Source organism: Drosophila willistoni, unplaced genomic scaffold, assembly GCF_018902025.1.
Source record: "Drosophila willistoni isolate 14030-0811.24 unplaced genomic scaffold, UCI_dwil_1.1 Seg169, whole genome shotgun sequence".
Taxonomy (NCBI): Eukaryota; Metazoa; Arthropoda; class Insecta; order Diptera; family Drosophilidae; genus Drosophila; species Drosophila willistoni.
Genome location: NW_025814128.1, coordinates 6,038,795 through 6,064,782, shown reverse-complemented (window position 1 = coordinate 6,064,782; position 25,988 = coordinate 6,038,795). Strand labels below are relative to the sequence as shown.

Genomic DNA, 25,988 nt, shown 5'->3' with positions numbered 1-25,988 from the left:
TGTGAATTAAGAGCGAAATCTGATGATCGAGTTCTAAAAGTTTTTTAAATTGGATAACTTTCGAGAGAAACAGGGAGGTTTGTTAAGCCGCTTCTGCCTACGAAGAGACACACAATATAAAAGAGTGAATTCAGAGGAAAAATAGGCGAGCAGCTGAGTTTATATCTCTACAATTGTACAGATAAGACCAAACGGTGGTAATAATGTTTTCATTTAAACTGGCAAAGTCAGGCTTACAAAAGCACCTAGTTATATAGGCCTTAATGAAACCCCTATTTTCAATCAAGCCCCACCAAAACAAACCTTTGTTTTGTCAAAAACGATATTGACAACAGACCAACAAATAGTTTAGAGTCCATTACTAAAAATTATAGTAAGTTTATGATATATACTGTACAGTTTGTATATCTTGGCTTCAGCCTGATCGGATCACTATTTCATATAGCTTCATATGTCATAAAATCTTATATTGGTAATATTTATTATATTTATAAACTAACACTGTAACAAAATTGATCAATATCGGGTGAATTTATCATATACGTCCGTAGAACCCATTGGTTGTCATTATTTCCTAATCTATTATCATTAAAGTTAACATTTGTTGGTTTATTATACCTATTAATGACTGTGCCAAATTTAACTAAAAGTGGATAACTATATTACATGGCTGTCGTACAAATAGACGATGAAATGCTGTATGGTCTGATATATTTCGACCACTCATCGGTGGTCGTCTTCAGGGCAACTATAAAAACATTTAATTGTGATTATCTTTAACATTAATTTAACGACAATGTAATGTTGTAGTGTTGTTCTTGGTCTATTTTGTTTACTTCGTCAAAATATGGGGAATGTCCACTGGCGGCACAGTGCCGTTTTTTGTACATTGGAGTGTTGACAAAGTTTGTAGTCAGATCTATGTTGTGATAGTCTAGTTTTTAGCCTCGATTTGGTTGTCCCTATATACATTTTATCACACTTTTCTTCATTAGTCCTGTTGGATTGTAAACTTAATGTTTCCGTCAAAAGAATTTAAGTTGTCGAGAGTGTTTTGGATTTCGTCTTCTTTAATTATGGCAAAAAGATCGTCTACATATTTCGTCATAACTCTAGGTGGTCGCTGTAGTGTTTTCATCATTTTGTCTAACAATAAGAGTTCTTCCATATGTATGATGCCAGTTATTTATGACTTATGTTAAATGTTTACACATATATCGATGTAAGTATTTCGAAGTATCGATTGTTAGTATTTCTATAATAAATAGGTTATTACAACTCAGAAGTGGGATGACTACCCGAAAGGACATACATTGCGGTACAAGGCAGGCCACACGATCCACATACAGGGTGGCCGCCTTCACGCCCGCCGCTGCTACTGACCCCGTTGCAGTGGCTGCTGCGGCCGCGCCCACCGCCGCATCCACTGCTGTACCCGCCGCCGCCGCATCTACTGCTGTACCCGCCGCCATTGCACCCGCTACCGCCGCATCCACTGCTGTACCCGCCGCCACCTTAATTGCTGCTGTGGCCGCCGCTGCTGCGCCCACCACCGCTGCGCCCACGTTTGCTGTGCCCGCCGCTGCCGCACCTGCACCGGCTGTGCCCGCTGCTGCCGCACCCGCCTCTGGTGTGCACACTGATGGGGTGTCCGCCGCCTACGTGTCTGCGATGCGGGCTGCTATCTCGCTGGCCGCACCCGTCACTGGCCCGGACGTTTCCTGGGCTGCGGACCCATGGGAAGATAAGCCCGCCCTCGCACCCTCCGTGCCGTCTGTCGCCGCCGCTACCACACCGGCTGCTCCCGCCTCCCCCAGTCTGGACGAGCAACTGACGACGCTGCGGAAACCACATGAAGTGCTACAGTTGCAGAACATGGATGAATTCCGAGCACCGAGGCAGCAAGTCAGTGACTTGAGTGTGATTGAAAGCATGGTGGCCCGGTTCTCAGCGGATACTGCGTATGATATAAATAAATGGTTGAACGATCTGGAAGACGCTTTTGAAATCTTACAGTTAAATGATCGCCTACGGTTGATTGCATGCCGTCGCATGCTGGAGGGGACGGCGGCGGTGTTGCTGCGCACGGTATCGGTGCACAGCTATGAGGAACTCAAAGCGATCCTCCTCCGAGAGTTTGGACGCTCGCGCAGTGTGGAAGAGGTGTACCACGGAGCCGGCGCATTAAGGCAGGAGAAGGATGCTTAAGATTCGCAATCGAGATGCAGGAGATTGCTATGAACGCTCCGATTCCAGAGAACGAGTTGGTCGATATGATCATCGATGGATTGCGGGATAACTCTACTCGAGTCGTCATGCTGTATTCAGCTTCGTTGTTTGAAAATAAATCCTCAAGCACTGCAACAAGTGAAACCCGATGTTTTAACTGCTCTGGATGGGGGCATTACAAAAGCCGATGCCCGAAGCCGATAAGACCTCCAAATTCCTGCTTCAAGTGTGGCATAGTGGGCCACGTTTATAAAAACTGCCCGTCTCGGATGGGAACTGCCGCCGCCACCACAGCCGCCACCACTGCCTCCTCCGCTCCTGATGATGTAGGGGATAGATTGAAACATCTAGAACTGGTGAGTGTTGCTTTTGTTTGTGATCAAGTGCAAGATAGGAAATTTATAAATATGTTTTCCCTTCTCGACTCGGGCAGTCCGAAGAGTTTTATCCGCGAATCTGAAGTCCCCCCAACTGCCGTCTTGGTCCCAGTAGATTGAATTGCCGTGGTTTAGGAAATAGCCAACTTCGGTCTTTGGGCCAAATTGTTTGTAGAATTCACCTCCGCGGCACGGAGACCATCCATACGTTTGAAGTTTTACCCAATGAAGCAACCGAACTGCCCATGATTAGTGGTTTCTATTTATCCAATCACACTCAAATTTTGGAATCTAAGGTTTTATATCCAATACTCCAATTTTTGCAACAATGTTTCTTCTAGAACTATATGATATAATAGTACGATTCTGATGATTTTCATACTTTATCTTTCCCGGATAACAAAAAGCCCAAAAAAATGTCATCCCGATAGCTCTTAAGATGGCTGACGCATACGCACCGACGGACGGACGGACGGAAGAACAGACGGACGGACGGACAGACGGGCATTGCTATATCGACTCAGCGTCTCAGGCTGATCAAGAATATATATACTTTATAGGGTCGGAAACGACTCCTTCTGTGCCTTTCAAACATCTGACCAATTTTATATACCCTCTGCAAGGGTATAAGAAATTCTGTTTTTAGCAATATACATAATATGTTTTCACGTTCAAAATACTTTTCCTGCACGTCAATTCATCAATATACAAACAAAATATACAAATGAATACTCTTTTTACTACAACATTTTTTTATTCTTCTCTCATTCACTAAACAAACCACGGCACGCATACACATAGAGTTTATGTAGCGGTGCGTCTGTGTGTGTCTGTGTGGTCTGCTGCTCTGTTCATTTCGACCAATGATGTAGGAGGCAGCTGGCAGCGCTTGAGCACAGCCAATTTATATTGACTGTAACTTGTGTTCTATTTATTCGATATTTTTGTATGATATCCTGACTGAAATTTCGGGATCTGATGTTTTATATCCAAAACTATCACTTTAGTATTTCAATTTTATAGCGATACTGCAACTTCTTCACCTACTTTTCGTATATAACAATATAATATAGTGGCCCGACCAGAGAGACTTTCATACTTGATAAATAGCTCTTAAGAGCTTTGTGGCTTTGGGATGGTAAAACGTAATTTATAATTACACACCTTTCATAAAAACTAAATAACTCTCAAAATATGATAGACGCACAGTTCCATGGAAAGGCACATCGAGTGATTCTTTGTAGCGGATGTCGACGATACTATGCCCAGTACGTTCAAGTAGCTCCTACAACACCAGGATAAAGCCTGTTAGACAAAGCAGATAGCTGCCCACCTCTCACCCGACCGACCGACCGGAGCATCCATATAACGAAACAAACAAATCATAATACTATAGATAGATGTTTTAAGTATAGTAATAAAAGACTCTAAGCATATTACAGGGATAGACGGTTTTAATCAGAGCAGAGGACCCTAAAAGGTTGATGCTTGGCATTGTTAGAAGAACAACGACTAAAGCTCAAAGGTATAATAGGATGTCTACTCCGTCTACATCGTACCGACAAATTAAACTGAGCCAATAACTCAGGCGAGTCAATATCACCATTTAGGAGCTTGTGCATAAAAATAACACCCATCATAAACCTACGGTTAATTAGGGAAGGAAGGTTGATTAAAAGAAGTCTACTAAAACACGAAATAGCAGGAACTGCTTTTGAACTGACTCAATTCTAGTCTCGTGCGACTCAAATTGAAGTGAACAAATGCAAGATCCATACTCTAAAATAGGACGGACAAGCGAAGTAAAAGGAACTTTTGTTGTATAAGGATCGTCCAGTTCTTTTGTCTATCATTTAATGAAAGATATGGAAAGAGGAAAAGAGGAAGATTCGACAGACAATATAAACAATTTTAAAATGGATTTATATAATGCATTTGCACAGAACCTGAGTACTCAACCAGTTAGACCATCTGGCCCCGAAGAATACAAAACTTTCATCAATCACTGTATTAAAAATACAATAAGACATTTTTAAATGATGAGGATACAGATTTGCTCAATATTTTGGAAGAACAAAAAAGATTGGTGCACAGATACGTTTGGAATTAACAAAATCATAAAATTGGTTAGGGTCAGAAGAAAACTGAAGTTTTCAGCGCTGAAGATAATTCTTATAGCATTGTGAATTAAGAGCGAAATCTGATGATCGAGTTCTAAAAGTTTTTTAAATTGGATAACTTTCGAGAGAAACAGGGAGGTTTGTTAAGCCGCTTCTGCCTACGAAGAGACACACAATATAAAAGAGTGAATTCAGAGGATCGTAAAATAGGCGAGCAGCTGAGTTTATATCTCTACAATTGTACAGATAAGACCAAACGGTGGTAATAATGTTTTCATTTAAACTGGCAAAGTCAGGCTTACGAAAGCACCTAGTTATATAGGCCTTAATGAAACCCCTATTTTCAATCAAGCCCCACCAAAACAAACCTTTGTTTTGTCAAAAACGATATTGACAACAGACCAACAAATAGTTTAGAGTCCATTACTAAAAATTATAGTAAGTTTATGATATATACTGTACAGTTTGTATATCTTGGCTTCAGCCTGATCGGATAACTATTTCATATAGCTTCATATGTCATAAAATCTTATATTGGTAATATTTATTATATTTATAAACTAACACTGTAACAAAATTGATCAATATCGGGTGAATTTATCATATACGTCCGTAGAATCCATTGGTTGTCATTATTTCCTAATCTATTATCATTAAAGTTAACATTTGTTGGTTTATTATACCTATTAATGACTGTGCCAAATTTAACTAAAAGTGGATAACTATATTACATGGCTGTCGTACAAATAGACGATGAAATGCTGTATGGTCTGATATATTTCGACCACTCATCGGTGGTCGTCTTCAGGGCAACTATAAAAACATTTAATTGTGATTATCTTTAACATTAATTTAACGACAATGTAATGTTGTAGTGTTGTTCTTGGTCTATTTTGTTTACTTCGTCAAAATATGGGGAATGTCCACTGGCGGCACAGTGCCGTTTTTTGTACATTGGAGTGTTGACAAAGTTTGTAGTCAGATCTATGTTGTGATAGTCTAGTTTTTAGCCTCGATTTGGTTGTCCCTATATACATTTTATCACACTTTTCTTCATTAGTCCTGTTGGATTGTAAACTTAATGTTTCCGTCAAAAGAATTTAAGTTGTCAAGAGTGTTTTGGATTTCGTCTTCTTTAATTATTGGAAAAAGGTCGTCTACATATTTCGTCATAACTCTAGGTGGTCGCTGTAGTGTTTTCATCATTTTGTCTAACAATAAGAGTTCTTCCATATGTAAGATGCCAGTTATTTATGACTTATGTTAAATGTTTACACATATATCGATGTAAGTATTTCTAAGTATCGATTGTTAGTATTTCTATAATAAATAGGTTATTACAACTCAGAAGTGGGATGACTACCCGAAAGGACATATATTGCGGTACAAGGCAGGCCACACGATCCACATCCAGGGTGGCCGCCTCAACGCCCGCCGCTGCTACTGACCCCGTTGCCGTGGCTGCTGCGGCCGCGCCCACCGCCGCATCCACTGCTGTACCCGCCGCCACCTTAATTGCTGCTGTGGCCGCCGCTGCTGCGCCCACCACCGCTGCGCCCACGTTTGCTGTGCCCGCCGCTGCCGCACCTGCACCGGCTGTGCCCGCTGCTGCCGCACCCGCCTCTGGTGTGCACACTGATGGGGTGTCCGCCGCCTACGTGTCTGCGATGCGGGCTGCTATCTCGCTGGCCGCACCCGTCACTGGCCCGGACGTTTCCTGGGCTGCGGACCCATGGGAAGATAAGCCCGCCCTCGCACCCTCCGTGCCGTCTGTCGCCGCCGCTACCACACCGGCTGAGTGTGATTGAAAGCATGGTGGCCCGGTTCTCAGCGGATACTGCGTATGATATAAATAAATGGTTGAACGATCTGGAAGACGCTTTTGAAATCTTACAGTTAAATGATCGCCTACGGTTGATTGCATGCCGTCGCATGCTGGAGGGGACGGCGGCGGTGTTGCTGCGCACGGTATCGGTGCACAGCTATGAGGAACTCAAAGCGATCCTCCTCCGAGAGTTTGGACGCTCGCGCAGTGTGGAAGAGGTGTACCACGGAGCCGGCGCATTAAGGCAGGAGAAGGATGCTTAAGATTCGCAATCGAGATGCAGGAGATTGCTATGAACGCTCCGATTCCAGAGAACGAGTTGGTCGATATGATCATCGATGGATTGCGGGATAACTCTACTCGAGTCGCCATGCTGTATTCAGCGCGCACGGTGGCCGAACTGAAGCCCCTAATGGAGCGATACGAGCGTTTCTGTATGCAGGCGGCTGCCTCCAAGCAAAGTTTCAGCGTGAAAGTACAGCCAACAACACCTGCTTCGTATTTTGAAAATAAATCCTCAAGCACTGCAACAAGTGAAACCCGATGTTTTAACTGCTCTGGATGGGGGCATTACAAAAGCCGATGCCCGAAGCCGATAAGACCTCCAAATTCCTGCTTCAAGTGTGGCATAGTGGGCCACGTTTATAAAAACTGCCCGTCTCGGATGGGAACTGCCGCCTCCACCACAGCCGCCACCACAGCCTGCACCACAGCCGCCACCACAGCCGCCACCACTGCCTCCTCCGCTCCTGATGATGTAGGGGATAGATTGAAACATCAACAACTGGTGAGTGTTGCTTTTGTTTGTGATCAAGTGCAAGATAGGAAATTTATAAATATGTTTTTCCTTCTCGACTCGGGCAGTCCGAAGAGTTTTATCCGCGAATCTGAAGTCCCCCCCAACTGCCGTCTTGGTCCCAGTAGATTGAATTGCCGTGGTTTAGGAAATAGCCAACATCGGTCTTTGGGCCAAATTGTTTGTAGAATTCACCTCCGCGGCACGGAGACCATCCATACGTTTGAAGTTTTACCCAATGAAGCAACCGAACTGCCCATGATTAGTGGTTTCTATTTATCCAATCACACTCAAATTTTGGAATCTAAGGTTTTATATCCAATACTCCAATTTCTGCAACAATGTTTCTTCTAGAACTATATGATATAATAGTACGATTCTGATGATTTTCATACTTTATCTTTCCCGGATAACAAAAAGCCCAAAAAAATGTCATCCCGATAGCTCTTAAGATGGCTGACGCATACGCACCGACGGACGGACGGACGGACGGAAGAACAGACGGACGGACGGACAGACGGGCATTGCTATATCGACTCAGCGTCTCAGGCTGATCAAGAATATATATACTTTATAGGGTCGGAAACGACTCCTTCTGTGCCTTTCAAACATCTGACCAATTTTATATACCCTCTGCAAGGGTATAAGAAATTCTGTTTTTAGCAATATACATAATATGTTTTCACGTTCAAAATACTTTTCCTGCACGTCAATTCATCAATATACAAACAAAATATACAAATGAATACTCTTTTTACTACAACACGCATACGGCACGCATACACATAGAGTTTATGTAGCGGTGCGTCTGTGTGTGTCTGTGTGGTCTGCTGCTCTGTTCATTTCGACCAATGATGTAGGAGGCAGCTGGAGCAGAGCAGAGCCAATTTATATTGACTGTAACTTGTGTTCTATTTATTCGATATTTTTGTATGATATCCTGACTGAAATTTTGGGATCTGATGTTTTATATCCAAAACTATCACTTTAGTGTTTCAATTTTATAGCGATACTGCAACTTCTTCACCTACTTTTCGTATATAACAATATGATATAGTGGCCCGACCAGAAAGATTTTCATACTTGATAAATAGCTCTTAGGATGATTGAGTTAAACGCATATGCACCTTCTGTACCTTACAAACATCTGACCACTTTTGAAATACCCTCTGCAACGCTATAAAAATTTATGAGTGTCGTATTATCGATATTTACTGTTAATTCCAAAACTGTTCTGCGTGTGGCTTTGGGATGGTAAAACGTAATTTATAATTACACATCTTTCATAAAAACTAAATAACTCTCAAAATATGATAGACGCACAGTTCCATGGAAAGGCACATCGAGTGATTCTTTGTAGCGGATGTCGACGATACTATGCCCAGTACGTTCAAGTAGCTCCTACAACACCAGGATAAAGCCTGTTAGACAAAGCAGATAGCTGCCCACCTCTCACCCGACCGACCGACCGGAGCATCCATATAACGAAACAAACAAATCATAATACTATAGATAGATGTTTTAAGTATAGTAATAAAAGACTCTAAGCATATTAAAGGGATAGACGGTTTTAATCAGAGCAGAGGACCCTAAAAGGTTGATGCTTGGCATTGTTAGAAGAACAACGACTAAAGCTCAAAGGTATAATAGGATGTCTACTCCGTCTACATCGTACCGACAAATTAAACTGAGCCAATAACTCAGGCGAGTCAATATCACCATTTAGGAGCTTGTGCATAAAAATAACACCCTTCATAAACCTACGGTTAATTAGGGAAGGAAGGTTGATTAAAAGAAGTCTACTAGGACACGAAATAGCAGGAACTGCTTTTGAACTGACTCAATTCTAGTCTCGTGCGACTCAAATTGAAGTGAACAAATGCAAGATCCATACTCTAAAATAGGACGGACAAGCGAAGTAAAAGGAACTTTTTTGTATAAGGATCGTCCAGTTCTTTTGTCTATCATTTAATGAAAGATATGGAAAGAGAAAAAGAGGAAGATTCGACAGACAATATAAACAATTTTAAAATGGATTTATATAATGCATTTGCACAGAACCTGAGTACTCATCCAGTTAGACCATCTGGTCCCGAAGAATACACAACTTTCATCAATCACTGTATTAAAAATACAATAAGACATTTTTAAATAATGAGGATACAGATTTGCTCAATATTTTGGAAGAACAAAAAAGATTGGTGCACAGATACGTTTAGAATTAACAAAATCATAAAATTGGTTAGGGTCAGAAGAAAACTGAAGTTTTCAGCGCTGAAGATAATTCTCATAGCATTGTGAATTAAGAGCGAAATCACACAATATAAAAGAGTGAATTCAGAGGATCGTAAAATAGGCGAGCAGCTGAGTTTATATCTCTACAATTGTACAGATAAGACCAATCGGTGGTAATAATGTTTTCATTTAAACTGGCAAAGTCAGGCTTACGAAATCACCTAGTTATATAGGCCTTAATGAAACCCCTATTTTCAATCAAGCCCCACCAAAACAAACCTTTGTTTTGTCAAAAACGATATTGACAACAGACCAACAAATAGTTTAGAGTCCATTACTAAAAATGATAGTAAGTTTATGATATATACTGTACAGTTTGTATATCTTGGCTTCAGCCTGATCGGATCACTATTTCATATAGCTTCATATGTCATAAAATCTTATATTGGTAATATTTATTATATTTATAAACTAACACTGTAACAAAATTGATCAATATCGGGTGAATTTATCATATACGTCCGTAGAATCCATTGGTTGTCATTATTTCCTAATCTATTATCATTAAAGTTAACATTTGTTGGTTTATTATACCTATTAATGACTGTGCCAAATTTAACTAAAAGTGGATAACTATATTACATGGCTGTCGTACAAATAGACGATGAAATGCTGTATGGTCTGATATATTTCGACCACTCATCGGTGGTCGTCTTCAGGGCAACTATAAAAACATTTAATTGTGATTATCTTTAACATTAATTTAACGACAATGTAATGTTGTAGTGTTGTTCTTGGTCTATTTTGTTTACTTCGTCAAAATATGGGGAATGTCCACTGGCGGCACAGTGCCGTTTTTTGTACATTGGAGTGTTGACAAAGTTTGTAGTCAGATCTATGTTGTGATAGTCTAGTTTTTAGCCTCGATTTGGTTGTCCCTATATACATTTTATCACACTTTTCTTCATTAGTCCTGTTGGATGGTATGATGATGCTGAAGCTGTTGGTTTTTTGGACGATTTTAATTTTAGCTCGTTTTCTCGGCTGTATATTGATGAGTCTAGATATGTCAATTTGTTTACATTTTCCAACGCTATTGTAAACTTAATGTTTCCGTCAAAAGAATTTAAGTTGTCAAGAGTGTTTTGGATTTCGTCTTCTTTAATTATGGCAAAAAGGTGGTCGCTGTAGTGTTTTCATCATTTTGTCTAACAATAAGAGTTCTTCCATATGTAAGATGCCAGTTATTTATAACTTATGTTAAGTGTTTACACATATATCGATGTAAGTATTTCTAAGTATCGATTGTTAGTATTAAGGCGTCTATTGGTATGCGGCCTAAGGCCACTCTGGAGAGTGTCTCCTTCTTCTTTTTCCGGCAACGCAACAGAACAGATGCACTCGCTGCGAACCAAGAAAATTAATCTTTGTCATCTAGACTAATCCTTATACTTTTTCTATAATAAATAGGTTATTACAACTCAGAAGTGGGATGACTACCCGAAAGGACATATATTGCGGTACAAGGCAGGCCACACGATCCACATCCAGGGTGGCCGCCTCCACGCCCACCGCTGCTACTGACCCAGTTGCCGTGGCTGCTGCGGCCGCGCCCACCGCCGCATCCACTGCTGTACCCGCCGCCGCCGCATCTACTGCTGTACCCGCCGCCGCATCTACTGCTGTAACCGCCGCCATTGCACCCGCTGCCGCCTTAATTGTGCCCGCCGCTGCCGCACCTGCCTCTGCTGTGCACACTGATGGGGTGTCCGCCGCCTACGTGTCTGCGATGCGGGCTGCTATCTCGCTGGCCGCACCCGTCACTGGCCCGGACGTTCCCTGGGCTGCGGACCCATGGAAAGATATGCCCGCCCTCGCGCCCTCCGTGCCGTCTGTCGCCGCCGCTACCACACCGGCTGCTCCCGCCTTCCCCAGTCGGGACGAGCAACTGACGACGCTGCGGAAACAACATGAAGTGCTACAGTTGCAGAACATGGATGAATTCCGAGCACCGAGGCAGCAAGTCAGTGACTTAAGTGTGATTGAAAGCATGGTGGCCCGGTTCTCAGCGGATACTGCGTATGATATAAATAAATGGTTGAACGATCTGGAAGACGCTTTTGAAATCTTACAGTTAAATGATCGCCTACGGTTGATTGCATGCCGTCGCATGCTGGAGGGGACGGCGGCGGTGTTGCTGCGCACGGTATCGGTGCACAGCTATGAGGAACTCAAAGCGATCCTCCTCCGAGAGTTTGGACGCTCGCGCAGTGTTGAAGAGGTGTACCACGGAGCCGGCGCATTAAGGCAGGAGAAGGATGCTTAAGATTCGCAATCGAGATGCAGGAGATTGCTATGAACGCTCCGATTCCAGAGAACGAGTTGGTCGATATGATCATCGATGGATTGCGGGATAACTCTACTCGAGTCGTCATGCTGTATTCAGCGCGCACGGTGGCCGAACTGAAGCCCCTAATGGAGCGATACGAGCGTTTCTGTATGCAGGCGGCTGCCTCCAAGCAAAGTCTCAGCGTGAAAGTACAGCCAACAACACCTGCTTCGTCGTTTGGAAATAAATCTTCAAGCACTGCAACAAGTGAAACCCGATGTTTTAACTGCTCTGGATGGGGGCATTACAAAAGCCGATGCCCGAAACCGATAAGACCTCCAAAATGCCTGCATCAAGTGTGGCATAGTGGGCCACGTTTATAAAAACTGCCCGTCTCGGATGAGAACTGCCGCCGCCGCTCCTGATGATGTAGGGGATAGATTGAACCATCTACAACTGGTGAGTGTTGCTTTTGTTTGTGATCAAGTGGATAAAACTCTTCGGACTGCCCGAATATGAAGTCCCCCCCAAGTGCCGTCTTGGTCCCAGTAGATTGAACTGCCGTGGTTTAGGAAATAGCCAACTTCGGTCTAGAATTCACCTCCGCGGCACGGAGACCATCCATACGTTTGAAGTTTTACCCAATGGTGCAACTTCGGTTGCTGCCAATGATTAGTCGCAGAGATCTCCTGTATAAAATTAATATTATACTCTGTAAATTGAAAGAACTGAAATATGAAAAAGAATAGTTCATACTCATGAATAAACCGACTGTATGTATAAATACTAAACTCACTGCTGTTCTGAAGTCATTTGATATATTGAGGAAAGATATAGCGGTACTACCGCACGATGAGAATGAGATTGTATCTGCCGAATCGTCGTTTGATTCTCCCCTTCTAGAAACTTCGGCTGTACTTTCGGAAACACTGAATGATGCACTTAGGGCTATAAATGCCATTGAAGTCCCTGCTGCTAATGAGTCAGAGTTTGATATAGAACCCACTTTACGGGAAGAGCAAGCCGCAGACTTAAAGTTTATTATTTCCACTGCATATGTACAGGTTGCCCCATAGTTAGTGAAGCCCGTGAATTAGATGAAAATAAAACTGACTAGCCAAACTCCCATTTTCTGCCGTCCCCGCCATCTGTCGCACCACGAACGCATCGTGGTGCGGGAGATCTGTGATGATCTCTTGAAAGCTGGCATTATTCGCCACAGTAGTTCCCCTTACGCTGCCGCAATTGTCCCGGTCCGTAAAAAGGACAACACCCTGAGAAAGTGTGTAGATTAACGCCCGTTGAACAAAATTACTGTTCGGGATCATTTTCCAATTCCTTTGTTAGACGATTGCATCGAACATTTGGGGGGTAAGTCATTATTCACTGTCTTGGACTTGAAGAATGGGTTCCACCACGTGAAAATGCATCCAGATTCAATCAAATATACCGCCTTTGTAACCCCTGATGGCCAGTTTGAATATGTACGCACGCCCTTCGGAGTCTGCAATGGCCCTTCCGTGTTTATAAACCAAGGGCAACTGGTGATATACATGGATGATATCCTAGTCGCATCGCATGACTTTGAAACCCATCTTAAGGTGCTGAAGGAAATATTGTATACGTTAAGAGTGAACGGGCTATGCCTGAAGCTGGCCAAATGCCGTTTTGCGTAAAGGGAATTAGAGTACCTGGGTAACTTAGCCAATTCCGCCGGTATCACGCCTAAACCAGCTCATATTCAGGCTAGATATGAGATTTGCCAATACCAAGGAATAGCAAGGACTAAGCGCTGCTTAGGTTTGTTTTCGTACTTCCGCCGATTTGTACCTGGCTTCGCCAAGATCGCGTGTCCGATGTCCCGATTGTTGAGAAAAGATACCCCTTACGTCTTCTCCGAGGAGTGCCTCGAATCCTTCCGAACCCTGAAGTCGAAACTGGTTGAATCCCCCGTGTTGTCCATATATAACCCGAGGTCTGACACAGAGTTACACTGTGACGCTAGCTCAACTGGCTTCGGCGCAGTGCTACTCCAAAAACAAACCGACGGTAAACTTCACCCAGTGTTTTACTTCTCTAAGACAGCCTCTGTCGCCAAATCGAAACTACACAGTTATGAACTAGAAACGTTAGCTATCGTGTATGCCTTGAAACGTTTTCAGACGTACCTTAGTCCATTCCGTTAAAAATCGTGACGGATTGTAATTCCCTTGCGCTGACACTGAGAAATGGTGGGCATTCCGCGAAAATTGCTCGCTGGGCCCTGCTGTTAGAAAATTACAACTACACCATTGTACACCGCTCGGGGGTAAGTATGCCCCATGCTGATGCTTTAAGCAGAATAGAAACCGCCGCATACGTTGATGATTTAAACCTCGACTTCCAACTGCAGTTAACTCAGAACCGTGATTCGGAGATTGTCAAACTCCGAGATGATCTAGAGAAATATGAAATAGCGGATTTCGAGCTGCGTGACGGAGTGGTGTTCCGTCTGTCCTCGACGGGTGTACCCCAACTTTACGTCCCTACCGAAATGATAAATCATGTCATACGAATAGTGCATGCAAAGCTTGGCCATATGGCCACGGAGAAGTGTTGTGCACAAATCAAGAAGTACTACTGGTTTCCGTGTATGAAGTCTTACGTCAACAATTATATTAAAAACTGCCTCAAGTGTATTTATTATTTCGCTTCCGCCCAAGACAACCGCATCACGCTACACAGTATTCCGAAAGTGCCCCTGCCGTTTGACACCATTCATATTGATCATCTAGGTCCCCTTCCGTCCATACGCTCTAAGAAAAAATACCTTCTGGTTGTCATTGACGCGTTCACTAAATTTGTGAAGCTGTAGCTCCTACTAATTCGCGTGAAGTATGTCAGTTAAAATCCCAGTATTTTGCAAATTACAGTAGACCCCGACGAATTATAAGCGACCGCGGTACCTGCTTCACTTCGTCAAAATTCGCAGAATTTCTAAGGGCCAATAATATAATTCATGTGCAGAATGCTACTGCCTCACCCCGGGCCAACGGCCAAGTCGAGCGGGTTAACCGTGTCTTGGGTCCCATGTTGGTTAAACTGACGGAACCGGTGGACCACGCGGATTGGGTGCAACAATTGCCGAACATAGAATTTGCATTGAATACCTCCGTCCATTCCACGACAAAATTTGTTCGGGGTGGAACAACGAGGTGTTGTAGTAGATGAACTAACCGAACGGTTGGGTGAGAGGACGGCGGAGGTCGATGCCTCAGAGGTAGACGTCCGGAGATTGGCCTTCCGTAACATTGTCAAGTCTCAAGAATATAATGCTGAGTATTACGCGAAGCATCACCCACCTGCCGTTAGTTTTGACGAAGGGGATTTCGTAGTTATTAAGAATGTAGATACTTTGGCAGGTACAAACAAAAAACTTATCAGACGGTATCGTGGCCCATATGTTGTTCACAAAAAACTTTCGAATGACCGATATGTTATCCGGGATGTGGAGGGCTCCCAGATCACCCAACTGCCATATGACGGGGTACTAGAAGCCTCCAAATTAAAGCTATGGGCAGCCCCTGATCAAGATTGCACTTCAGATATTCAAACAAAGGTGACACTAGCCACTTAATGTTATTATTTACCCCTTTTGTTAGCAACTAGAATCGAGGTCGATTCCTCGTCAGGACGGCCGAGTTGTAAGATGCCAGTTATTTATGAATTATGTTAAATGTTTACACATATATCGATGTCAGTATTTCTAAGTATCGATTGTTAGTAGTAAGTTAGTATTTTAAGTATAGACTGTTAGTATAAGGCGTCTATCGGTATGCGGCATGAGGCCACACTGGAGATTGTCTCCTTCTTTTTCCGGCAACGCAACAGAACAGATGCACTCGCTGCGAACCAAGAAAATTAATCTTTGTCATCTAGACTAATCGTTATACTTTTTCTATAATAAATAGGTTATTACACATAATTATGTCGGCTATTATTGTTGACGTTGGTATGCCCATAGGCATTCCTTTTAGTTGTGTGTATATGTTGTCCTTGTATTTAAAATATCTGTTCTCTTGTATACAAAAACGTACCTACTATTTCCATGAATGTTAATTTTGGAATGTTAGTGTGCGCTTTTATTTTTATCCACTTTTCCCTAATAGTGCAAGTGCCAATTCTATTGGAATTCTTCTTTATGAATTTTAGGTAATCCATATATACTCGGTGGATTTGATGTGTTTGCTATAAGCTTATTTCGTTCGGTCCGTGAAATACGTTCATGTTTGTATAATTTTCCCACAAATTCGTTGTTTTTGGTCTGTAGTCTAGTGGTTGGGTCCTTCCTTAAAGTTCTATATGTATTTAAATCGTTAAGTATACTATCCATTTTTTTGTCATACTCAGTCTTACCCATTGCAACTGTCTTATTCCCTTTATCTGAAGTTAAAATTAATATGTCATCATACTGTCTAAGAAATTTCCTTGTTTGTTTCACTGTGTCAAGTATTGCACGATCAGCTGCGTCTTCTTTGTTAGATGTTTAGTGGTCTTTTATTAATAACGAGAATTTTGTGCGTGCTTCCTCTTGTTTTTCTTTGTCTTAAAGAGTCTGTACTAACTCCTCTCCGTCTGCTATTCCTCATGGAAATAAGTATACATATGTGCAAGACAATTTTTGGAAAAAAATTATATTTCAATGAAATGAAAGAAAAATAACTTTTTTGTAGCTTATAATTATAATTAAAAGAAACAAAAAACAATAACAAAAAATCATTTTTTTTTAACTCATAAAAATATTGAAAGAAAAAAAATCTTCATAAGAAAAAATTATATGTGTATATTTTACTTTTGGCGAAATTCTAGCCGATTTAAATGATTTCAACTAATCTATTTATGATTAGTAATTAATATGATGGCCTTTTACTTGAATAACCTTGTTTAGGCGACTGCGCATTGAGTCTACCAATTTCTTCAGAGTGGATTTGCTAATTGTTTCCCACTCAGCGAGCACAGCTTGCTTAAGGTGACCTATTGAGTCAAATTGACGTCCATTTTTGTAAACCTTGGCCGTTAAAATGCCCCAAATGTCTTCAATTGGATTAAGGTCTGGGCTTAAAGCTGGCCACTCTAAAACATCAATATTACGTGAGGAAAAAACTCTTTTGTAGACTTTGCCGTGTGTGTTGGAGCATTGTCCTGTTGAAAAATCATATCGTCAGGTTAAAAATTTTCCGAAAAATCAATGAGCTCTATATCAAGAAGTTTAATATACATTTCCGCATTTGTTTTTGTCGGAATAAAGCATATGTGGGACTTCCCGGCATATCCAAAGGCAGCCCATACCATTAAAGACCCTCCTCCGAAGTTGCGTTTGTGACGCGTTTGCCGTGGCAGTCGTCTGAAAAAATTTCATTTCGGAACTCGTGAGTCCAAAATTTGTATTTTTCGGCAAACGCCAAGCGGACCTAAAGGTGGCGTGGTAGTAGCTTCGGGACAGGCTCTCGCAAAGCATATGAAATGTTTTTGTTTTCGGAAATAATTTGGTTGACCCGTCTCCTGGACACGTTGAGATTCAGATGTCTGCACATTTCGCTGCAGGACATCTCCTTTTTGGCAGCAAGACGCCAAATTTCCCGTTTACAGCGTTCTTGGATGGTCGTCGATCGGCCGCTACGCTTGATTTTTGCAAAAGTTTGCTATGGTGTTTTTATGACGATTCACTCGGGAAGCAATTTCTGCAATTGTTTTTCCACTTGCTTTTATGCCTAGAATCAAGCCACGCTCCTCAGCGCTTAAATGTGTCCCACGTGGCATCCTAAAGGCAATTCAACAACAATATAATAATTTCTAGTTGCCCACTTTTTTTTGTTTAGTTACGTTTTTAATTATAAAAAAAAAATAAAAAGACCTGCCAAACTTTTTTATGTGACCGCAATCCCTGCCAAATACCGACTAATATCATATTGCACATATACATCTTTCCTATGAAAAGTAGCCATACAAAACGGTGATAACGGTACCGCGAATGGTAGCGAAAGAAGAATTTTGCAAGAACATTCTTGCAGTAGGCCCAAATATAAAAATTGTGCGTTCCAAAAATAATTATTTGATTAGTTTTCATTAAGATATAAACAAAAAACATTGTGCACATATACTTATTTCCATGAGATATATATATAAATATATATATATTTAAAGAGAGGGAATTTTCTCTTCTCCACTGGGATTGCGAACTTAGGGCCTTTCGCCAGTAACGCTTTTACGTCGCACACTTGGGCCTCTGCTCGGATAGCGTTGCAAAAATCTTCATTTCTGAATAAGCCATGGTGTTGGAATATGCGTTCGGCTTGCCTTCCGTTTAAGGTTTTTGATGATTTTAACGACCTGTTGGTTGTTTTGTGGTATGTGTTGGAGGAGAACTCCTGAATTTACATTCATTAATTTAATTATTCTGAAATATTAACCATTGGGTTAAATAGCTAAACTATCGATATATCGCAAGCTCAAAGAGAGTTCAATCTAGCATCGCTGTTGGCTCTCTTCTTGCGTTTCCCTTTACATTTTACTTTGTATTACTCTCTCTCGTAGCATATAAGAATTGAAGAATTTACTGTACCAAGAGAACTCGAATGCGACGGACGCAAAAATAAATGGAAAACTACTAACGTCGTCTAATCTGATTGTGGCAAGGGAAGTTTTGATTCATCGAATCCAACGAGTAGCAGATTATAATTATAGCCGAGAAATTGGCCAAAATTTTGGCGACCGTGACAGGATCATAAACTTGCTGTTATATAAGTTTTGGTTCAATTGCAACTAAGTTGGACTCGTTGTTTCATAACTTCTTAAGCTACCACAAGTTTCCGAAAAGGGATTGCAAGAGGCAATCAATCATCAAACACCCGTTGAGACATCTAGGAAGAAAAGTCGACATCATTAATGCATATGATACCATGTTAAACTCTCCACATACTGCAGTAAAGTCATTGGAATAAAACCGCAAGTATTCAATCACACAATTACTGTACTCGCACATGTCCAATAAGAGAAAACCGAACAGTTATATTTTCGTCGTTTGTCATTCCACTCTTTACATATCGAACACAAACAAGGGTGAGTGCCTGCGGCAACTGTACATCAAAAAACAGTTAAGTTTGCGAACATACACATATAACTATTCAACATTCGCGTTGGTTCTGCTACTTGGAGGTGTTGCTGGCGTTTATTGAAGCATTATGGGCAAAGACGGTTCAAACACTCCCGTAAGCTCAAAGGGAACAGACAAACTAACAAATCTTAGATCCCAGCGGACTCAGTTTGAAAATCATATTCGAACTTTACATGAAAAGATCATTCCTACTAGCGACCAAGAAGATGCCGATACACTAGACTGCAGACTTTAAATACTTTATATTATAGGCAAATTACTCACATTCAAATACAAATTGAAAATTTGTACGTAATTGATAAAGAGCGCAGTAATTTAGATGAAATGTACATAAAGGTCAAGGTACATTTATTGTCTCTTTTAGAAAGGAAACGTTCAACGGGACCAGTAAACAAATCAGATATGAGTTTTATGAGTTCTTCAATGTCTCCTACAGTGGTTCACAGTCAACGATTACCTAAACTGAAATTACCCAGTTTCGATGGTAAATATTCAGCGTTTAAGAGATTCAAATCGTCTTTCCTGAATCTAATTCACAACGATACCCACATGCCAACAATTGATAAGTTCAATTATCTTCTCGAATGTTTATCGGGACCTGCACTGGAGGTCGTGCAGTCGTTCCAAGTCACCGAACAAAACTACAGTCAAGCTTGGTCAAGATTAGAAGCTCGCTACGAAAACGACGTTCTAATCTTCCTTGATTGTATATCGAGCCTGTTCAATTTACCATTAGTCAAGCAACCAGAAGCAAGACTTTTGCAGAAGCTCATCGATAATGCGTCCGCTATACGCGGATCACTTCTTACACTAGGATCAACTGAGGAAATAATGAATAACATCATGATTCACATACTTCTTACGAATGCCGAGACCAAAGGCGTCTACGACGATGCATACGTTATTGCATCAATTCGCCTCCACCCCGATAAAAATCCTATCATCATCGATTCAATCTGTTAATCCAATAACTAATTCACAAAGCACTTCGTTATTAACGAACACTGATAACAGCATTGATTCTCATAATGGATAAGTCTGGCCAATTACATACTTTACGGGCACTTTTAGATTCATGTTCTGAACTTAGTTTGATTACAGAAGAGACTGCCAAGCGGCTAAATCTGGATAGGACTCGCGTATCTCAAGAATTCAGCGGCATTACCGGAAGCGGTCAAGGCATTAAACACAATGCGTTTGCCACAATACGTTCTAGGCATTCATCATTTACGTGGTCCGCCAACTTTGCCGTCATTAAGAAAACATGTGCTCAGCAACCACACGAGAATATCGATACATCAAATTGGACCATACCTACGGATATCAATCTAGCCGATCCGTATTTCAACGAGCCCCACAAGGTACACATTTTAATAAACACGAATGGGCTGTTTGCAGCAATCATCGATGGTCAGCAAGGCTTGGGCGAAAACATGCCATATTTAATCAACACGGAATATGAATGGATAGTAGGTGGAAATTTGGAAACCATACACAAAAGGCCTCGACAACAATGTTTATTGGTACATGTCAACCCATCACTTGATCTTCTAGTTAAAAGATTTTGGAAAATTGAAGACTGTGAGTTTGTTGGTAACCGACAAACAAAAGAAGAACAAGAATGCGAAAGCCATTTTTGTAAAAATGCAATTGTAAAATCGGATGGAAGAAATTTGTATTTTTCGGCAAACGCCAAGCGGACCTAAAGGTGGCGTGGTAGTAGCTTCGGGACAGGCTCTCGCAAAGCATATGAAATGTTTTTGTTTTCGGAAATAATTTGGTTGACCCGTCTCATGGACACGTTGAGATTCAGATGACTGCACATTTCGCTGCAGGACATCTCCTTTTTGGCAGCAAGACGCCAAATTTCCCGTTTACAGCGTTCTTGGATGGTCGTCGATCGGCCGCTACGCTTGATTTTTGCAAAAGTTTGCTATGGTGTTTTTATGACGATTCACTCGGGAAGCAATTTCTGCAATTGTTTTTCCACTTTCTTTTATGCCTAGAATCAAGCCACGCTCCTCAGCGCTTAAATGTGTCCCACGTGGCATCCTAAAGGCAATTCAACAACAATATAATAATTTCTAGTTGCCCACTTTTTTTTGTTTAGTTACGTTTTTAATTATAAAAAAAAAATAAAAAGACCTGCCAAACTTTTTTATGTGACCGCAATCCCTGCCAAATACCGACTAATATCATATTGCACATATACATCTTTCCTATGAAAAGTAGCCATACAAAACGGTGATAACGGTACCGCGAATGGTAGCGAAAGAAGAATTTTGCAAGAACATTCTTGCAGTAGGCCCAAATATAAAAATTGTGCGTTCCAAAAATAATTATTTGATTAGTTTTCATTAAGATATAAACAAAAAACATTGTGCACATATACTTATTTCCATGAGATATATATATAAATATATATATATTTAAAGAGAGGGAATTTTCTCTTCTCCACTGGGATTGCGAACTTAGGGCCTTTCGCCAGTAACGCTTTTACGTCGCACACTTGGGCCTCTGCTCGGATAGCGTTGCAAAAATAAAAAATAAAAAATTTTTCATTATCGCGTTTGACAAAAATTTTTGAAATTGGCTGAGATTCATGGGTGCTAGAGGCGCCCAAAGTTGAGACATTTTTAGTGAAAAGGAAAAAATGATAATTTTTAAAAAAATCGCAACTTTAAAACTGAATATTGGGCGATTTCAACAATCGATCTTGGATTTTTCTTATTATTAATCTTGGATTATTCTTTATTAATAGCATGTTTCATAAATTTTATAATTATAATTACTTAAACACTTATTGAACTAGAAGAGTTTAAAAAAAGTACTAAATATTGGCATTTTTTGAACTTTAATGGAATAAAACTAGCAAGACTCAACGCGTATCAATACATACACTAGGTAGGTGAAATATTTACCTATCAGATGTATATAGTCCCAATATGCGGAGACCTGCGACAGCGATGCGTAAGCCATAAGCTGTTTACATATATGCCTTTCTACAAGGATAAATTGCTAATTACCTGCTTTGGAAAAAATAACAAGACAGGTAAATGTTATTTAAGTTGATGAAAAGTTTGTCCTATTTGTGGGTTGGTCGGTTTTATTTCCGTTTACCTAATTGGATGTAAATATTAAGTTGAATTGTATCCGCAAAAAAAACTTAACACAACGGTACATAGGATTTTGGCTCACGGAAAGGATTTAATAGAATATCAGTGTTTACCACTTGGAGAGCTATCCGAAGAAGCACAGGAATGTAAAAACAAGGACTACAAAAGGTTCAGATACACTAATACATTAAAAACTTCTCGTGTTAGACAAAACGAAGACCTTTTTAACATGCTAGCAGCCTCTTCGGACCCACTTATTGCATCACTGAGACACGTGCGCTCACGAAAGGATTTGGAAAATAGCAACTATAGTCCCGAAATGTTGAGTTTATATTGATTGTTTATACTGATGTAAATATAGAAAAAATTATTTTGAAGAAAATCAGCCATCAATAGCAAATTTTCAAAATTAACCTAAAAAAAAATTAAAAAATCAAATTAAAACATTAAAATGTTATTCGTCTAAAACAATGAAAAATTCCATTTGTGATTGAAAAAACCGGGTTTCGATTCATTTTTAAAGGAATAAAGTAAGTAAGTCGTCTCGCCGACTTGGGTATACCATACACCAGGTGAAACAAATATTTAAGATTTCGAAAACCAAATGTATGTCTATTAAATTGTTTTAACATGCCTCATAACCAGTGCTGAGCGCACTCTACAAACACACGAGCACTCTAGCGCCGCCACTAGCCAACGGCCAATTCTGCCCTTATGGATCGCGTAGCAAAATTCGTTCATACGTATATTTTGTATGTTTATTTAGTCCGATTTCAATCAAATTTGGTAGTTTGATAGAAATAGATAAGATTTACTAGTCTGCCAAATTTGATCGCGATAGTCAAAAAATTGCAAAAGCCAATCGGATTTTTCTAAATTATGGAGGCGGAAGTGGGCGTGGCAACATATTAAAATATATGTATTCTGCGCGCATACTAAGCCAGTATACTAACTAAATTTGGTGACTTTAGCTTTGTTAGTTTTCGAGAAAATCAGTTTTGTTTAATTTGCGGGGGCGGAAATGGGAATGGCAAAATTTTTAAATAGTCAATATCTGCGCCTGTATTAAGGTAGCTTACATACCAAATTTAATGTCGGTAGCTTTCATAGTTTTTAAGCAAATCAGAGTTATGTAAATTCCATGGGCGGAAGGGGGCGTGGCAAAAAGTTGGAACAATTATTTTCTGCGCGCTAACTAAATAAGTATATAACCCAAATTTGATGTCTCTATCTGCCATACTTTTTAAGAAAAACAGTTTTATGTGAATTCCGGGGGCGGAAGGGGGCGGGGCAAAAATTTGAAATAAACTCGATAAGCGTACATACTACACGAGACTGCATACCAAATTTGGTGGCTCTAGCTCTTATAGTCTCCGAGATCTAGGTGTTCATACGGACGGACAGACGGACATGGCTAGATCGACTCGGTTTTTGATCCTGATCAAGAATATATATACTTATGTGGGGTCGGAGATGCTTCCTTCTGCCTGTTACATACATTTTGGCGACTTTAATATACCATTTCACCCTATGGGTGTATGGTATAAAAATCTTGTCCTAACCTAAGGAGGCCCCGAAATACCTTTAATTAATTTGAGTTTAGATATTTGTAATTTTATATAAATGTTCAATATTAAAAATTCTTAAAATATCAGAACCTAGGGCCGAAGGCGTGATAACTCGATAACTCGAGGCGTTGGTAAAAATAGCAATACGGCCAAGCATCCTATTTCAAAACACACGAAAAACAATACATTTTTTATGGAAATGACATTATAAAAGCAAATGTGGGTGTCACAGAAATGACGTTTGTCAGTTGTAAAATCTCTCAGCTTTTCCTCCAACAGTTGGATAATGTTGGTGTTTAGATTATATAAAATAAGATAACAATAAGACAATATATACAACAAATGGAAATGTATGTCAAGATTAGAATGTATCCCGATTATAGATATCAATGGCCTGGCAGTCATACGTAGATCTGATATGGTCAGCAGTTAACAATAAACCCCTAGTTAATTAAGCTGCTATGGTTAGCTATTATCAATAAAGACGTAATTTGCGGACTTAACACTATGTCGAACTATGCACTGGTGAGCTCTCTATTTTTACTCGTCGTGATCAAACTACTGGTTCGTAAGCAAAGTGCGCTGCTGGATTCATTGTCCAGGACATTAAGACAAATAGTGCCTGAAGAAAAAAACAATTTCATGACATCTACAAAAAGGTGGTTCATGAGTCAAATAAGAAACGAAAATCGCAGCATTGAAAAACTGAACCCAGGGAAGATATGCGATATGTGAAATCCGCAGCAGAACGGCGGAAACATAACACAATGTTGCATTTAGAAACAGGCAACCAAATTGCTACATCTGTTTGTGAAGCTTCTGCATATTTAATTGGCCGAAAATACACTCTGTTGGCAACGGCCAAAGTAGTGGTAAAAGGGATCAATGAGATGAACGGAGAATTGCGAGCAATCCTGAATAGCGGCTCACAAGTAAATCTCGTCTCAGAGAGCCTGTTAAAAAAGTTATCGTTAAAGGTTAATGATACTCATGTGCACATAAATGGAGTGGGTGGTCAACCATAGATAAGCAAGGCATATAATTTAAAAGTTATTTACAAATTAGGAGGGAACATAGCTGATATTTTATCCACACTGATTTGTCCCTAATAAATGCCTGTATAAATGTGCGCAGCTGTCTGTGTCTACCTTATAATTAAGTCTTATACTTGTCATGGTATTTATTATGTGCAGCAAGTCTAGCGTATGTTGTAATGTTGTTCTTGGTCTATTATGTTTACTTCTACTTATTTGTTCTGTGTCATAGCAATCCGAGTTTGCTAATCTTTTCGACAGTTGTGGGACATATGTGACCGACATAAAGCGTTTTGTCAAAACCTCTTTATTGGTTTTCTTATTGTGAGATTTTAGTAATGTCCTTATGGTGTGGTTTGGAAAGTCATTATCCTTTAAAATTCGTCTCATTTCTTCCTTCGTTTCTTCATGAAAAATTGGGTCTGAGTCCGGGTCTGGCAGAACATTTTAATTCTCTGATGCGAGCATGGCCAGACCTCTAAAGTCGGCTTTTGAAGTATTTTTCATACTTAGTACTATCGACTAGTACTTTCAGGATCCTTCCAAAAAATAACCAACTAAAACAGGTCATGGTCTGGCCAGAACCCTTTATAAAAGATATGGAATAATATCGAATTAAGTACAAATGACTCATAAATTTTAATCCTGCTTTACAAGGAATAAATATTACCTTTTTAAAACAAAAGATTGAGGTGTACTTTATGAAAATTTGATAAATGTTAAAAGTTGTGTATTGTTGTATTTAAGCGCTTAATATATTTGCTGAATCTACTCTTAACTTAGAGCATAACAATAAGTCCGATATATTTTTCTTAGTCTAGTACTTAAGCTTAATCCTAGGGATACTGCAGGCGGCCCTAATCACTTTTATAACGAAATTGGCAAGAGCGTTTGGATGTGCATCCAGTTTTGCAGAATACTTGGATGGTTGCTGAGTACCTATTTTAGATTTTCATCATTATTTGGATCATTTTGAATGTTGTGGTTACGTATGTACCACGGAGACTTGTAATTGTTGACTTCGACATTACTGGTACTTATTACCCCACAGTAAGGCACCGAAAGTCCAGATGGGCAGTACGGAGTTGTATAGGAATACTTTATACTCCAGACATGGAGGGGAGCAAGCATTAATAACACTGTGATAGTCGAAAAAAAAGACATGGCAAAATTCGATAGTTTCACCCTATTTCGGGTCCTGCGAAT

The 25,988-nt window shown here is 40.4% G+C and overlaps 1 protein-coding gene and 1 long non-coding RNA gene across 2 annotated transcripts in view; both read right to left on the bottom strand.

Annotated features, from left to right (window-relative positions):
- LOC26529006 overlaps positions 1-25,988 on the bottom strand; it is a 201,198-nt gene that overhangs the window by 9,696 nt on the left and 165,514 nt on the right. The window lies entirely within an intron of this gene.
- On the bottom strand, positions 9,956-13,126 carry LOC111519626. The gene is made up of 3 exons (XR_006954889.1): positions 12,708-13,126; positions 11,715-12,639; positions 9,956-11,657 (listed from the first exon to the last, which is right to left on the bottom strand). It is a non-coding gene; the product is annotated as an uncharacterized LOC111519626 (long non-coding RNA).